Below are 17,873 nucleotides of genomic sequence, written 5' to 3' on the forward strand. Positions count from 1 at the left end.
CGAGTTACCAAATTCGTATGAATTCGTACGAATGACCTACCCCTGACCCCGCCCCTAAACCTACCCATCACGTGGGTTTAGACAAATCGTACAAATTCGTACGAGTGAGGTCGTATGAATTAGTACGAATTAGCCACCTTTTAATCACTCGTACGAATTCGTACGAATTGGTCGTGAGATAGTCAAGTCAAGTCAAGTCACCTTTATTTATATAGCGCTTTTTACAATACAGATTGTATCAAAGCGCTTCACAGTAACATAACATGAAAACAATATAACAAAGTTAGTTTCTAAAAGAAAATTGCGTCAGCGTCCACCTTAAGTAAGGTAGATCAATAACATTATTGAATATTAAATGTCCCCAACTAAGCAAGCCAAAAGCCAAGGCAACAGTGGCAAGGAACCAAAACTCCATCAGGTGACAGAATGGAGAAAAAAACCTTGGGAGAAACCAGACTCTCCTCTGGCCAACGAAGGAACAGTGCATGATTCGGGCAGCATTACAAGTCAGATTGGATCGGAACATTTAGAGTATTTATCCATTTCCATAGCGTTGGCTTGTCATGTTGAAATTGCGTCTGCCTTTACTGAGCACCTTTAGAGATGCACTTTAAACCAAGTGAGACTTTTATATTTAAAACTGCACAAACTGAAACTTCAATGGGGTCATGACATGAGAAATCAAATTTGCATTGATCTTTTGATATATTAGAAGAGTTTTTTGTACCATTAAACCATCCTGAAAGTTTCATAGCTTAAAATGTCCTCCTCATTATAAACAAAGCAAAGCAAAAAAATGTCTCGTTTCGATATTGCGGGATTTGTGACGTCACATGGGCAAATACATTTGTATATGACTGCCTCCAGAGCAAGACATCGACGAAAACATCATCGCAACATAGCCCACTGGCGTTCAGCCGCTTTACGGATTACATTGGCCTTCACTGGATGAGAGCGCCGTCGCGTCAAAAGCAAATAGAACCCATTACAATCACAGCCACTGTCTACACTGGATGGATACAAGAGATGCCTGCTCACTTTCTGATGTATCCATGCACTAGTCGTTTGCAAATGACTTATTTGTTGCGTATGTTATCGTCTCTAACAGACCGAATGTTAAAGCCGCTCAGGCCTCCATTTTCTCCCTCTTCTCGAAAAGCGATTACGTAGTCAAAACATCTGGTAGTGTGGGATTTCCAAGCAATGCTTGAACTCGCTGGACCTCTGCTTCTCGTAAATACTGCAGTGTTTTGTGCACGTTATTTTTTGACAGACGATGCTGTGATATTCAAATTTATTTGAAAACAGATGTATCGTAGGGTAATAATTGATTATTTCTTAGCCGGCAAGTATTCAGTGAAGTGATCGATGCCTATGAGTGTGTCGATGTTTTTAGTTCTAATATTCCAACCGACAGCCAGTGCCCAAAGTTTTATTGTCTCCTTATAACAAAAATCTTTTATTTAAACCCATGAAAGTGCAGCATCTGTTGTAAATATTAGTGAACTGGATAATAGTAAATAATAGTGTTCTTCCATCATTAACCCATAGCAGATTTTGATAAATAATGACAGAATTGAACTTTTTTAGGTGAGAATTTTAGTAAGATGCCAGGCACAAACACAATTAAATAACCCAATAAACTGGTTTCTGTTTGCCATTGCCTGTAATGTCCTGTTGCTGCAACATGCAATTCGGTTTAATAATGAATGAAATAAAAAGTTAGACGCATTAACTCTGCTACCATGACAGTGCACTGCAGTTTCTTCATCGAATAATCAACAGTGTGTTGGATTCAGAATGATAGGCTATTAGCTGGTTTGAAAAGGAAGCGAAAGAAAAACACACGGCTGCCATGTCATTTATTTGTTTCACTCCTCAGTTACCATAGAGACATGTTACTTCAAATAGAAAATAAATGGACAAATGGACAAAAATAATTACAGAGCGTCTTGGAGAGATTTTAGACATAACTTTGTCAGTCGTCACTGCCAAAGGCATCTTTTTATACTGCTATTGTGACTGTAAATTTTTTTGCAGAATGGAGCAGGGAGCCAATCTACAACACAGTTTGCTCTTTAAATCAGATGCTTCAAGGCTGAATGGAGCATCAATTAAGCGGAGCAGCGGCTTTATCATCCATGTGTTTTATGTTTATTTCATCATCCAGACTTTGAGATTAAAATTTAAGCCGAGCTCAGCGTAGGTGCAACATTTCCAGGAAGAATTACACTTCATCAGAAAGTCATTTTCTCCCCCTACTCGGTTTCGTCTCTGTTTAATACCAAAGTAATCAAGAAGTTATAAAGGAAGGAACTTGTGAAGGACAGAGCTGTTGCTGCTTGATGATACTGTTTATTCAACCTCTTCAAATTTTTTTGAGTGTATTAACAGGGGGTGGGGGTGCAAAGACTTTTGCACAGTAGATGCAATGTCACCTTTCCTCGGCCAGACATCTTTTTTGGCCACTACTAATATGAAGTATATCATAAAGTATGGAAACTTTTTTCCACCACAGAATATTTTTTTTTTAAAGATCATTTTTATCTCACAATTGTGAGTTTACATCTCGAAATTCAGACTTTATTTCTTTATTTTTATACAGTCAGAATTGCGTGTTATAAGGTCAGAATTCTGACTTTTTTTCTCGCAATTGCGAGTTTATATCTAGCAATTCTGACTTTATTACACTCAATTGCGAGGTTATATCTCGCAATTCTGACATCTTTACTCAGAATTGTGATATAAACTCGCAATTGCGAGAAAAGACTACTATAAAGTTATTGCGAACTATAAAGTGTTTATCTCTCACAATTCTGACTTTATAACATGCAATTGCGACTTTATATCATGCAATTCTGACTTTAAATCTTCCAACTGCGTGTCATAAAGTTAGAATTGTGAGATATAAACAAGCAATTCAGAGGAAAAAAAGCCAGAATCTGGATTGTGAGATATAAACTTGCAATTGTGAGTTTATATCTCACAATTCTTACTTTATAACACGCAATGGCGACTTTATATCACGCAATTATGAGAAAAAAAAAAGTCACAATCACCTTTTTATTCTGTGGCAGAAACAAGCTTCCATAATAAAGACTATTATACTCAACATGGCATTAAACTTCCATTTAATATACCCCTGGTTTCACAGACTAAAAAACTAAAAAGCCTTGTCCCAGACTAAAATGTGTGTTTTAGTTCAAAATGTGTGTTTGAGCTGTTTTAACTGAAAGCAACTTGCACTGGCATACCTTAAAACATTTGGTATAAGATATGTTTTGTCTCAAGATGCACACCAATGTTTAGGGCAGGTTTATAAAAGCTACTTAAATGTCCTAATTGAATGAAGGCCTACTCCGGGCTTAATCTAAACCCTGTCTGTGAAACCAGGCCATGGAGTCTTAAAAAATTTGCAATTGGTTTCCAATTGTAAGTAAACTAAACTGAAGTTTTAAATATTGGTGTTTGCGTTGAAATATGGGTGTTTGGTCAGTCTTTATTTGATAAATATTGTATAAATGCATTAGGAATGCATAAAATTCAAATTGTGGTTGTTATAAAGGGTTAACACATCACTTATTACCTATTTATTACAAACTTTTGAAGTTTGATGTTATGAAGGATGCCATCAAAGGGGTGTGCTATGCATAATCATATTTTTTTCACGATCCCACTAAGACTATTTTTCAGCATTGCCTTTACCTTTCTAATTGAAAACTTGTTTTTATGCAGATTACTCTTATTTACAGCCTTATTAACCCCAGTAATTACAATTAAGATGTAAATACTTAATTCGTACAGATGCACTTCACACCATAGAATGAAGTGATATCACATCAAAGCAAATTAGTGGATGGCAGGCCAAGTTATTAAATCAATTTAGCGTGCATGCAGTGCAGGATGTGAACTGTGAAATCACTCAACTAAACGCAGTCATTGCAGATTAATTTCATTATCATATATTTCACATCAGACCAAATGTCTGGATAAACAGGTGTCATGTTTCAGATCATCAGTCACCAAACCGATGCGTTTGCATCCTCATGCCAGCCAATGCGGGTAACTGGAAAAAAATCCAGACAAACACTCATGTTTCACTGATGGTGTCATTCATTTTTTGCACAGTTAAACAAGACATCATAATTTTCTAATGATAACAAATTGGCCTCGTGTACGAATCATACCGTTTGAAATATGGCAATGTATCAGATTTTTTTTCTGCTTTAGCAACGTGATTGCTGTGGCACCACACAATTTAGACTTTTTTTCTCTCAGAATAAAAATAAAATTAGAAATACAGTTTAAAAAATATTATTATTATTAATTCATTCATTATTTTTTTGTTATTATTTTGTTTAGTCAGTGGTGGAAACAAGCTTCCATAGATATATGATAGTCAGGTACACAAAATACCTACTTAAAGTACAAAAAATCATCTAGTTTTAATTGATAATTTTTATAAAAAAATATTTTAGAATAAATGTATACTGTGAGCTGTCTGTGGATGCAATGAATATGACATGAGACTGGCTACAAAGTAAAGGATAAACTATCTTATTTACCAGCAAGTATTCAGACCTGCATTTGAATGGTGACCATGAATTTCAGTGGCATCTACTTCAGATGCAGTTGAGATATTTCATTTCGAATGTTTTGTAACCTTCATATGTAATATTGTTGCAAAACTTTAAGGGAGTGGTGGGGAAAATGCATGCAAGTGAGAAAACTTTTTTTATATATATATAATTGTGACTTTATATCTCACAATGTGACTTTATTTCTTATTTTAAACGTTATCTCACAATCACCTTTTTACTCTGAGGGCTTCCATAAATAATAGTTTGCGAAATAGCGCAAGATATTTAATAATTCATTAAGCCTGAAGTTTGTTTGCCATCAACACCACTAGACAATCTACAAAAATAAAGAAATATTGTAGAGACTGTATCTATGAACACCAGTAAGTATGATGAATAATAACCTGCAATATCCAAGGCCTTTAACACAAGTTAGCATGTGTGTGTGATCTTCTTGATAGGAGACATGAAAGCACGGGACGGGTGCTGGGTCTTTGGCCTCCATGTGGCCTGCCATTAGGGGGCAGAATTTGATTGATCAAAAACACAGCTAAATAAGACTTGTGACCACTAGTTTATCGTGTAAAGGCTTAAAATATCCAGTTAATCTAATAAATAATGAAGTAATAGTCCTGCCCATTCCTGGAGAGTAGATTCTGGGAAGGTTTAGCTGTTGTTTGTACTCGAGTTATAAGAACATGGAACAGAGTAAAATGTCTGGTAGTAGGGCGTTTGTTTTCATGCACTGGAAGTCTCCAGAATTTCTTGATATTATCTAATATTATTATTATTTTTAATATTACATCTATTGCAATTTACAGCTTTTAACTTTAAACAAGCATTTTTTCAATTACACATGAAGTTTATTACTTAATTTTTTTAAGACAATGGGTTTCCTCACTTTAAAATTAAGTCAACTGATCACTTTTTACAGTGTAGAGCTACAGCAATTAATGAACGAACGAACAAATCAATGAACGAATGAACATTTTCCCACGGTTTGGAGGATGGATGGACGGACAGACAGACAGACAGATAGATAGATAGATAGATGGATGGATGAATGGATGGATGGAGGGAGGGAGGGAGGGATGGATTTATATATATATATATAGATAGATAGATAGATAGAGATAGATAGATAGATAGATAGATAGATAGATAGATAGATAGATAGATAGATAGATAGATAGATAGATAGATAGATAGATAGATAGATAGATAGATAAAGATAAATAAGAAAGGAAGCAGGAAATAACATCCCCAGTTTGATTATTTTAACTTCTTGTGTAACCTGAGATGCATAATCAAAAAGTGTCTCATTAGATCAAAGTAAAATAATTGCGTCAACTGGTTACATCTAATTGACTTACTTTTTATCAACTTAAAATTTTTACTTTGAAGAGAATTAACTATCCATTACTTAGCCAAAGCAAAAAGTATCTTTGAATCAAATAAAGTTTTTAAGTTTAATGAAGTCTCAAATTATACTTTGTCTCAATGTTTTGTCTTTGTATTAACTTAATTATTTTACTTTACATCTAACCAAATATTCAAACAAATACAATTTAAAATATTAATGTAATAAAGAAATTTATTTACTTTCAGAATGTGTAATTTTATCATCTAAGAAAAATGACTTCAAGCATCAAACTTTTGACAATTTATTTTGTCATAATACAAATGTTTTTGCAATATGTACAGTATCCTCATACAAATACACACTATTTAACAATGTAAACACATCATAAACTTGAAAATTTTTGTCAACACATTTCTACAATGTGTATAGTATTGTTTCAGTATCGATATTCATAGACACATTGGATACAATGTAAATTCACAATAAGAATCAGTTATGGTTTTGAAGAGAAACAATTTTCATTTTTGGGTAAACTATTTAACTAACCCTAGATAAAACAAATCCGGTTTAGTAAACAGTAGTACCAACACACAGTTAAATTTGTATAAAAGGCTTTATACAGTCCAACAAATCAGAAATTTACCATCAGCAGAACATTGTAGTTGGGTCAAAGGAAACAAATTTCTCCTGCAGCTTTGAGGTTCTGCACCCTTCGGCTCATCTGCTTGTCCATGCTATGTCCATGATTATTTACTTAAAGGCCTCAAAGGTATATTTGAGTCCTTCAGGATATTTTAAGTTCAGTGCATAAATGAGTCCAAACATCATGGCACAGGCACATGCATCAGAGGGCAACTCCTTTAGTACTTCCACACCTTCAATGACAATGGAAATGTCCAGTGCATGACTAAGAGCATCACTTTCGCATCTTTTCAAATTCTCTCCCCGCTTCCTCCCTCTGGTTAGCCTAAAAACATACAAGAACAGATAGTAATTGAGGGACTGTGGAAGAAAGAAAAAAAAACATCCCTTCATCTGAAAATTTTATTACAAAATGTTGTTAGCTGTCCTACTATGAAGGTCAACGTAGAGCCCAAACGTCTGTTGCTAACTTTCATTAAAATATCTTCATTTGTGTTCAATGTAAAAATGACATTTGTACGGTTTATTACAAGAGTAGAGTAAGTGATGACAAAACTTTCATTTTTGGTGAAGACGTACTTTTACACTATCTTTGGCTTTGAAAATGCTTTTAAAACACTTGTACAATTAAACGCTCCCATGTGTTGACCATTGTAGACAATCACAAACATATTTGTTGAGTGCAGTACCACAATGGCCAATCAGAGGCATTTATTAATCTACTCAACAGTGTTCAAAATGCATTTTTGGGTGAACCAACCCCTATTAAAGTAGTAATTCACAATCAAAATTCTGTCATCATTTAAATTTCTCTTGTCATTTCAAACCTGTATGAATTACTGTCCTCTGCAGAATTTTGAACAATGTTGGTAACAGAACAGCACAGCCTCCATTCACTATTATTGTATGGACACAAAACCAATGCAAGTGAATGGGGGGCTCTTAACAACATTCTTCAAAATATATTCTTTTGTGTTCTGTGGAAGAAAGTCACACAGGCTGATGTGTAAATGATAACATAATTACTTGAACTACTTTAAAGCGATATGTTACTACCAAATCACCCTCAAGGCTTTAGACCTTTGTTAAGACCAAAGAGCCGTGTCGAGCAGTTTTTGAATCAATGGATGCACTATTTGAAGCTTTAAAAAGTCAACAATTCACTCCCATTCTACCGCTTGGAAGTAAAATGATGCGTAGGATTATAACTTTGCCTGTTTTTTTCTTTAAAATATACAGGTGCATCTCAATAAATTAGAATGTCGTGATAAAGTAATTTTTTTCTCTTAAGTTATTTCAAAAAGTGAAACTTTCATATATTTTGAAAGTTTGATTCATTGCATGTTAAGTTGAACATTTCAAAAGTTTTTTTTATTTTTTATTTAGATGACTAGAACTAAAATCAGTATCTCAAAACATTAGAATATATACATTTGAGTTTCAATTAAAATCAGTATCTCAAAACATTAGAATATATACATTTGAGTTTCAATTAACGACCATCCCTACAGTATAAATTCAGGGTATCTCTTGTTCTATGAAACAACAATAATGGAGAAGACTGCTGACTTGGCAATGATCCAGAAGTCGAACATTGACACCCTCCACAAAACGGGTAAGTCACAGAGGGTCATTACTGAAAGGTGTGGCTATTTACAGAATGCTGTATCAAAGCGTATTAAATGCAAAGTTGACTGGAAGGAACAAGCAACAGGGATGACTTCAAGCTTGAGAATACTGACAAGCAAAGCTGATTCAAACACTTGTGAGAGCTTCACAAGGAGTAGACTGAAGCTGGAGTCAGTGTATCAAGAGTCACCACGCTCAGACGTCTTCAGGAAATGGGCTATCAAGCCACTTCTGAACCAGAGACAACGTCAGAAGCGTCTTACCTGGGCTGTGGAGAAAAAGAAGTGGACTGTTGCTCAGTGGTCCAAAGTCATCTTTTCAGATGAAAGTAAATTTTGCATTTCATTTGGAAATCAAGGTCCCAGAGTCTGGAGGAACAGTGGAGAAGCACAGAATCCACGTTGCTTGAAGTCCAGTGTGAAGTTTCCACAGTCAGTGATGATTTCGGCTGCCATGTCATCTGCTGGTGTTGGTCCACTGTGTTTTCTGAAGTCCACGTAGCCATCTACCAGGACATTTTAAAGCACCTCATGCTTCCTTCTGCTAACAAGCTTTTTGGAGATGCTGATTTCATTTTCCAGCAGAACTTGGCACCTGCACACAGTGCCAAAGGTACCAAAAGCTGGTTCAATGACCGTGGTGTTACTGTGCTTGATTGGCCACCAAACTCGCCTGACCTGAACCCCATAGAGAATCTATGGCGTATTGTCAAGAGAAAGATGAGACACCAGACCCAACAATGCAGATGACCTGAAGGCCGCTATCAAAGCAACCTGGGCTTCCATACCACGTCAGCAGTGCCACAAATCACCTCCATGCCACGCCGAATTGAGGCAGTAATTAAAGCAAAAGGAGCCCCTACCAAGTATTGAGTACATATACAGTAAATGAACATACTTTCCAGAAGGCCAACAATTCACTAAATCTTTATTTTTATTTTTTTATTGGTCTTATGAAGTATTCTAATTTGTTGAGATAGTGAATGGTGGGTTTTTGTTAAATGTGAGCCTAAATCACACTTAAAATAACCAAAGACTTAAACTACATCAGTCTTTGTGCACTAAATTTATTTAATACACGAGTTTCACAATCTGAGTTGAATTACTGAAATAAATGAACTTTTCCACGACATTCTAATTTATTGAGATGCACTTGTAACCATATTCAGTTATGATGCCTTGAGGGCGAGTAAAACATGGGGAAATATTGACTTGGTAGTGAAATATAACTTTAAGGCAAACATGGTTGGAGAAAATTTCAGTAGTTTGCATTGTCTACATTACCTGGTATTCTTTGATCAGACAGCTTGCATCTTCACCAAGGTACATGATCAGGCACTTCAGCAGGCACTCTCTTCTGATGTCTATGTCCAGACTCTGCAAAATGTTCAAGATGTATTGTTTTTATTAGACCAAAACACTACTAAATTGATTGCAACAAGCAATTTTGTTCGCATGCAACCAATACCTGATCCACAACTTTAATAGTATCCTTAGTTTTTTCACTAAATCTTTTCCCTTTGCTCCTAATAACCTGGAGAAGCTGAGAGCTCTGTCTGTCCAAAGAGGCCATACATCTCGATTGTAAAGGCAAGGTCGTGATGTGGAAAAATTTGGCATTAATCTGTAAGAAACAGAAAATAGACTTTGAAAAAAAATATTTTACTTTGAGAACTAGTTGTAAAAATACATAGACACACAAAGCATTAAACAACATAATGTATAATTAGGGCATCTAAAACAACTTCAAAAACACTACTAAAATACCATTGTAAAAACTATGGTAAATTCAGGATTAGTCACTAATATTTTATGAAATTATACATGTATAACAGGGCTTGACATTAACTTTTTTGCTCACCAGCCACTGTGGCTAGTGGTTTTCTAAAGTTAACCACTCAGCATTTTCACTGGCCAAAAACAGTCAATCACTGTATGATGAATGAATCTCCTATGTAGGCCACATCGCTCGAACATCTGCTTTGAGTGCAGATTTCAGTGAGTGAGAGCGCGCTCTGAACAAAACTCCCGCGTTTCAGTGATGACTAATCTGAATGCCTTCTGATTATTAGACATTGCATTCATAAACTCAAAAGAATCGCGTGTGTTTGTTCTAATGCGCAACGTGATTAACGTTACCATATAAGATATGCCTTTTGAGAGGACTCAACTCGCCAAAGTGGCTAGTAGTGGGAGTGACTGTGTTACACGCCACACCTGAAACCCACCCGCGAATAGCGGGTGTTAGGCTATGTTTACACGGAAACGATCTGAAGAGAAAACGCAAAAGTGGCGTTGCGTTATCACTTTTTATTCTGCGTTTAGACGAGCTTTATGGTTGGGAAATCCGCGTGCATATGGTGACGCAAAAGTGTGTGAAATTCGATGTAGTATGCACTCCAGGCGGCTAGCTGGCAATGTGAAGCACTGCCACACAACAACACCAATATCTTAGAATATTTTGTACAACTAAAGACTCTTGTATGTTTTTCAGAGCTGCTAGGGCAACTTGAAGGTCCGACGTATGGAAATAATCTGACATGTTGGTTGTTATTTTCCTGTGCTGGCGCATGCATGTACGCGACGAGAGCCACCGTGAGCAGATTTGCGTTTTTACCGTTTAGACGGGAACGCGACGGTGGAGCATTTTTAAGATTTCCACTCTGGGGGGTAGTTTCACTTTTTTGCGTTTTTAAGCCCCCAAAACGCCGTTGCCGGGGTAAACGAAAGGCACATCCGATAAAATATTTTTACGTTTTCACCCGGCATCGTTCTCGTGTAAACGGGGCCTGAATGTCAAGCCCTGATGTATAATGTTAATAATACACACAAACGTATGTTTAAAATTACTTACCAATTTTCTTGATTCCCGTTTCCCCACTCCGAGTTCATCCATGCGGTGTAACAAGATGGCGGAAAGCTGAACGTCCTCACGCACGATCACGGATGACGTTAGAAGTCACGTGACAATGGAAACCAATATTTTTACTTTAATTTAAAGAAATGTATTTACTTTACACTAACAAGACTTACTTTTAATTCAAATCAACCAAACCTTTTTACTTAACACTGATGACTAGACAGAAAATTAAATGTTTTGAGTTACATCAAGTATAAAACCTTCTTTAGAGTAATGACATGCCACTTAAGTGCACTTTTTTCAGTAACCTACAATTTGCAATAATTCTCATCAAAACTTTAGCCATAGTTTACATCAGAACGTCCCTCCAGAGTACACTGTTATATTGACAACATAACTAAGCAGTTTGACCGTCTTATCCGTACACGATGACACAAGGACTTGTCATTCTGATGGCACTGACATGTTCATTGACACAGATATTTACTTTTGAGAGACAAACTAAGTATTTTGAGCAAGAGACTGGCTTTTGCAGGTAATCCATGGTGTTTTGCTATTTGTACGGATTGGTATGAGAAATGCACTTACTGTCTGTTTTGCTAATGTCGAGGATGATTCGAGAAATGTTCCAAAGCGACTGAGAAAAACTGTAAGTTATGTGGAATTGTCATGTTCACATATGTGGGAGTTTGATTGCAAGAGACTGGACAAGATTCACATTCACATTACGCTTTTACTGTTTGTACTGTCATTTGTTGACAGACCATGTCATTGCGATACAGAAAGGAAAAGACAGCACTGCATAGCACAAAGAAAAAAACAAATGTAGAAATGTGAAGATAGGACAATCTCCTTAGGGAAAACTGTACATGCAGTGCTGTAGGAATTACAGTGCAGTCTTCCTACACCTCCTGACGTTCCTGTCTGTTGGGCCACAAATTCTCATCCACATCGCAACGAATATGTAGCAAACTGGCTCTATGAAATATTAATAATCAGTCATAACTTGTTATAATTGATTATGAATATTTGGATCAGTTAATCGGGTTAACTTGATGTAGCTACATTAACATTACAACCAATTACTCGGTTCATCCCGTGAACACTCAATATTGGTTATTAATTAATTCATAGAAAATGTACATTTCCGGGGCATGGGAAATGTCTTTCTTACTAAGTACTACTAAGAGCAAGTAGTCAAGATCTATGATTAGTGACTCCAGATATGAGCTTGAGACACGGACAACTTTACGTGTGATATGAAAAAGACTATTAACTAGACTAAACATTTAAACTACTCTAAAATACACATACATACATGCATACAGTTTACCAAGGGAAAGAGAGCTGGAGCAGAATACAGGAAAGCAAGAAGTTATAGCATTGTTTGATGTTCAGCAGATCAACAGCCTGAGCAAACCATCAGTTTAGTTCTAACACGCCCTTCTTGAAAAGGGGTAAGGACTTAAGGACTTAATGTATTAATGAGACTAAGTTTGATACTTGCATGTCTCGTCCATTTGCATTAAACTGTCCTGGTGCAATTTGTTGAGGCTCCAGTTGATCTTTGCTGATGTGGTCTTGATGAGAGAGAACCAGTGGGAGTCAGAGGATCTTAGGTGAATGAAAAGACAAGGCCACAGCCTGGCGCAAGCTTGGGAGTCCTTGAGGGACTTCTAGTTCAGCATCATCTTCACGTTAGGACTTCTCAGGAAGGACAGAGAGAGTAAGAGAGCAAGAGGCCAAGAGGACCAGAGAAACAAGCCAAGAGGACCAGAGAGACAAGCGAAGAGCTAAGAGAGAGCTGATCTTGATGATCAGTGATTTTTAAAGCGTGAAAATGTAACACCCTCTGGAGGTGCTTGAGCCAATGGTAAAATGGACTGCATTTACATAGCGCTTTCACAGACCCTTTTCGTCAGCCATGGGGTTAGGTGTCTTGCTCATGGACACCTCGACACTTGGTCAGGTGGAACCGGGGATTAAACCACCAACCTTCTTGTTTGTAGACAACCTACATGAACCACTGAGCCTCTGCCGCCCCAAATGGTTTCGCCCCAATGCGAAACCATCCCTTTTGTAGGGAATTTTTACAACCCATTGTCTTCTAGCAGGGCATTTGAATGTTTAATTTCATTGGGTGTTTACGAAAAGAATCTTCAAGATTCTTATAATACTAATGCGTCATAAAGTTAGCAAAACGTAATGTAAATTAACAAATGGGGGACAAAGATTGGATTTTATAGAGACTAAACATGCCACACATTTTGGTTACCCATAGTTTGCAAGTCATGTTTCAGACCAAAATAGTTTAGAAGATAGAATGAAACATAGGCCAAACCACATAAAAGAAAAATTATGAGATGGAAAATTAGATACATGTTAAGAGATTTATCACATGGTTATACAGTATATATAGAATATATAGGAAGGGTTCATTTCTTCTTCTAAGCAAGAATTAGTTACAGACAGCTAACATGGCTGAGGCTCCGCGAAAGAAGCCGCGAACCTATTATTTTCATCCAGAATGGAAAGAACAATTCATTTTTACGTTAGTTAAAGACAAGTGTATATGTATGTTATGCCGGCAAACACAAGCACTGGCTAAAAGAGGAAATCTGGAGCGGCACCACAATGCTAACCACCCGACCTTTAGGGACAGCTATCCACCGAAGCACGCCATCCGTGCTAAAAAAGTGGCGGAGCTAAAGTTGGAGTTGAAAGCCCAGCAGTCGCTCTTCACTAAACCTGCTGTTCGACATAAGGCTGCTACAGAAGCATCATTTCGTGTTAGTCACCTTTTGGCCAAACATAAGAAGCCTTTTACAGACGGTGAGTTAATCAAGTAGGCTATGGCTATTATAGCTGACACAGTTTGCAACGACTTCAAAAAAAAGATGACATCAAAACAGCATTCAGCAGTGTCCCGCTTGGCCCCGCAACAGTGACAAGAAGGGTCGAATCACTGTCGGAGGACGTGGATCGACAGGTGTTAAGGGACCTGTCACTTTGTGAATATTTCACACTGCAATTGGATCCCTCAGCTTGTTGTATTTGTCAGAATGGTTTTCCAGGATTCTACAACGAAGGAGGACTTTCTCACTCTTCTCCACTTGAAGGACAGAAGTCAAGTCAAGTCAAGTCACCTTTATTTATATAACGCTTTTTACAATACAGATTGTATCAAAGCAGCTTCACAGTGATAACATGAAAATAATACAACAAAGTTTGTTTCTAGAAGAAAATTGCGTCAACGTCCACCTTGAGTAAGGCAGATCTATAATATTGTTGAATATCAAATGTCCCCAACTCTGCAAGCCAAAAGCCAAGGCAACAGTAGCAAGGAACCAAAACTCCATCAGGTGACAGAATGGAGAAAAAAACCTTGGGAGAACCCAGACTCAGTCAGGGGCCAGTTCTCCTCTGGCCAGCGAAGGAACAGTGTAGGATTCGGGCAGCGTTACAAGTCAGATTTGATAGGAACATTTAGAGTATTTATCCATTTCCATCTGTTTGGAAGTCGAAGTAATCACGCTGGTATGGAGACGAGTTGTTGAGGATCAGAGCCGATGACCGTCGTGTCGATGAGGCCTTCACAGGGCTGATGAGGCTGGCACTTCAGGATGAGTTGGGATGGGTCGAGGCGCAGGTCCACCATAGAGGGTCCCTCGGGATAAACAGAGAGACTAATATTAGCGTAGACGCCATCCTTCTTATGATGTACCAAGTACATCAGGATTTACGGGACGTGTTCCCGGTTCCGGCTGATCTAAACTATGCAGCCTAATTTTGAATTAAGGAAGTCTATAGTGTGTTATGTGTATGCTAGGCCAAAGAGATGTGTTTTTAGTCTAGATTTGAACTGACAGAGTGTGTCTGCTTCCCGGACAATGTTAGAAAGATTGTTCCAGAGTGTTGGTGCTAAATAGGAAAAGGATCTACCGCCAGCAGTCGATTTTGATATTCTACATCTTTGATATCCTATACCCACAGAACAAGGGGTGAGGATATCTTTAACGAATTTAAAAAATACGTCGATGAAAATTGCATTCCCATTCATAAACTGGTGGCAATCACTACTGATGGGGCTCCGGCAATGCGCGGTGTGCGCTCTGGTTTTATAGCGCTATGCCGCAATGATCCTGCTTTTCCAGACTTTGTGAATTATCACTGCGTAATTCATCAGCAGGCCTTGGTTGGGAAAGTCGTGGACTTCTCTCACGTCATGACACTGGTGGTCAAACTGATTAACTCGATTCGAGCAAAAGCTCTCCAACATCGTTTATTCAAGGCGTTATTGGATGAGCTTGATGCCGCTTACGGAGACCTGATTTTCCACGCTGATGTCCGGTGGCCGAGTCGCGGCAAAGTGCTACAGAGATTTGTTGACTTGCTGCCAGAGATAAAGACTTTTCTGTCAACGAGGAATGAGGAGCACAAAGAATTGTCAGATGATGCGTGGCTACTTGACCTGGGATTTCTGACGGACTTAACGGCAAAACTGAATGCACTCAACACTGAGATGCAGGGAAAAAACCGACCCCTGTCCCACATGATAAGCGCAGTTCAAGGCCAAGCTCGGTTTTTGGACCAGACATCTGAATGGCAGGAGACTAACACATTTTCCCAACCTGGAAAAAATGTCACAAACCATCAAAGACAAGGACGCGTTCCAACCTCACCTGGAAAAAGTTGCGACGGAGTACAATCGGGGTTTTGGTGAGTTAGACGTCATGGAAGACATTGCTGCATTCGTCTCAAACCCATTTCAGCCCATTGATGTAGCAGCCAAATTCCATCAAGGATTAGCTTTGCAAAGTGGTGTTGACATGGAGATACTTGATTTGCAAAATGACATAGAACTGCAGACTGATCTCATGAAATGGCGTATGTATGACACGCCAATTCGTATTTCCATTTTTGGCGTGCTATCAACACGCATAATCGCTTTTCAGCGTGTTTATCAACGCCTTTGACTTAACGTTATATTACTGTATTATGTATATATAAATATATGACCTACCCCAACCCCGTCCCTAAACCTACCCGTCACTGGGGTTAATACCATTTATGAGTCTTCCCCTACCATCCTAGGAAAAGAAATATCGCTCCACAGATGTAGATATAGATTTTGCTTCGTTTCGCTCGGACATTTAACGGCGTACACATACACGCGGAATCACTCGGACATTTAATGGCGTAGACATACACGCAAAAGATTTCGGCGTGGACATACACGCGGATAGCTCAAAATGCGTATAGATAACACGCCACTTGACTTGAAAAGTGGCGTGTATGTTTACGCAAAGTCATGATGTCATGTTGAGAACTGAAAGCCAGATCAAGGGACAGTGACTTTTGGGGACTTGTAAGTAGAGAGAAGTTTCCTCTCCTCACTGCATGTACACTAAAAGTGAGTGCCTACTTTGGATCCACTTACCTCTGTGAAAAGGATATTTTTACAAATGAAAATAATAAAAATTAAAGTATAGGAGCCGCCTTACTGACAGACACCTCACAGACTGCCTCAGACTGGCTGTCTGCAGCTATGAGCCAAACTACAAAGAACTTACAGACAGTATTCAATCACAGGCATCGCACTGACTTGAGTGAACATTACTGCAAACGTTTTGCCTGTTGGTATTGTGAAAGTGATGCTGCATAAAATGGACTAGACCTGCATTTAGTTTAATTTACTGGGGAAGTTATTGCCATTAATCTGCTTTCTTAAATGAAACAAAGTAAATAACAAACATACATGAAGCAATATCATAAGCTTCACAATTAACTGTTATTAATGGCACTACATATGATCTGTTCATTACAAAATGTGTTGATTTTTTTTTCCCACTATGAACAAAATAACCTAGGCCTTATCTACATAATTCATAAATGCTGTTCATAATTAGTTCATGATACCTAATGCATTAATCAGCATCCTGTTGTGGGCCGCAAACCATTGCCTGATGATGTTGGAGCGATGGAAACTGACATTTTCCCAAACTATCACGTACTTTGGCAGGTCATCTCCAATCTGACCCCTCTCTTGTTCAGGGATGAGATCCCTGCAGAGAGCGTCTAAAAAGGTGACAAGAAGTTCTGTATCGTATGGCCCAATAATGGGAATACGCGTTAGCACACCATTCTCAGAGATAGCAGCACCCATGGTTATGTTCCCGCCCCGTTGGCCTGGCACATCAACTGTAGCCCCGTGGCCGGTGATATTTCGCCCACGCCTTCTACGTTTCGTTAGGTTGAAGCCAGCCTCATCCATGTAGATGAAGCTGTGCGGTGGTTCACTTGCTTCCAGTTCCATTATACGCTGTATCCAGAAGGCACAAAATGAGTTTTATGAATTACATGCATTTTCATTTTGCACAATACAGTTACATCAAATGTATACAGCATGTATACAGCATCTTCTTTTCTACAGCCATAGCAAATGTGTGAAGGTCACACTTACTGTACTGTATATCACTAAATGATGTTGTACTGTTTACTGTGAGGTACAGTTGCTCATACAGGTTTTACCTGTACATACTGGTAGCGCAGCTCCTTCACTCTTTCACCATTTCTTTCAAATGGAACAGTGTACAGCTGCTTCATATTCATTCAGTGTCTTTTCAGCACCCTGTCAATGGTTGAGATGCTGACTGTTTGGATGTTTTCAAAGATGTTGTTGTCCTCTATAATGGAACTCTTTATCTCCCTTAGTCTTATGGCATTGTTTTCTACAACCATGGTGCAAATAGCCTCCTCCTGTTCAGGTGTGAAAAGGGGCCCTCTGCCACCCCTGTGAA

The 17,873-nt window shown here is 38.1% G+C and overlaps 1 long non-coding RNA gene across 1 annotated transcript; it reads right to left on the reverse strand.

Moving 5' to 3' along the window:
* Positions 1-6,880: 6,880 nt before the first annotated feature.
* Positions 6,881-9,853, reverse strand: LOC130095609 (uncharacterized). Its single transcript, XR_008808135.1, has 3 exons — positions 9,748-9,853; positions 9,498-9,590; positions 6,881-6,910 (listed from the first exon to the last, which is right to left on the reverse strand). It is a non-coding gene; the product is annotated as an uncharacterized LOC130095609 (long non-coding RNA).
* Positions 9,854-17,873: the final 8,020 nt, after the last annotated feature.

The sequence above is a fragment of the Rhinichthys klamathensis genome, unplaced genomic scaffold (assembly GCF_029890125.1).
Source record: "Rhinichthys klamathensis goyatoka isolate OS25496 unplaced genomic scaffold, OSU_Roscu_1.1 h1tg000191l_1, whole genome shotgun sequence".
Classification (NCBI taxonomy): domain Eukaryota; kingdom Metazoa; phylum Chordata; class Actinopteri; order Cypriniformes; family Leuciscidae; genus Rhinichthys; species Rhinichthys klamathensis.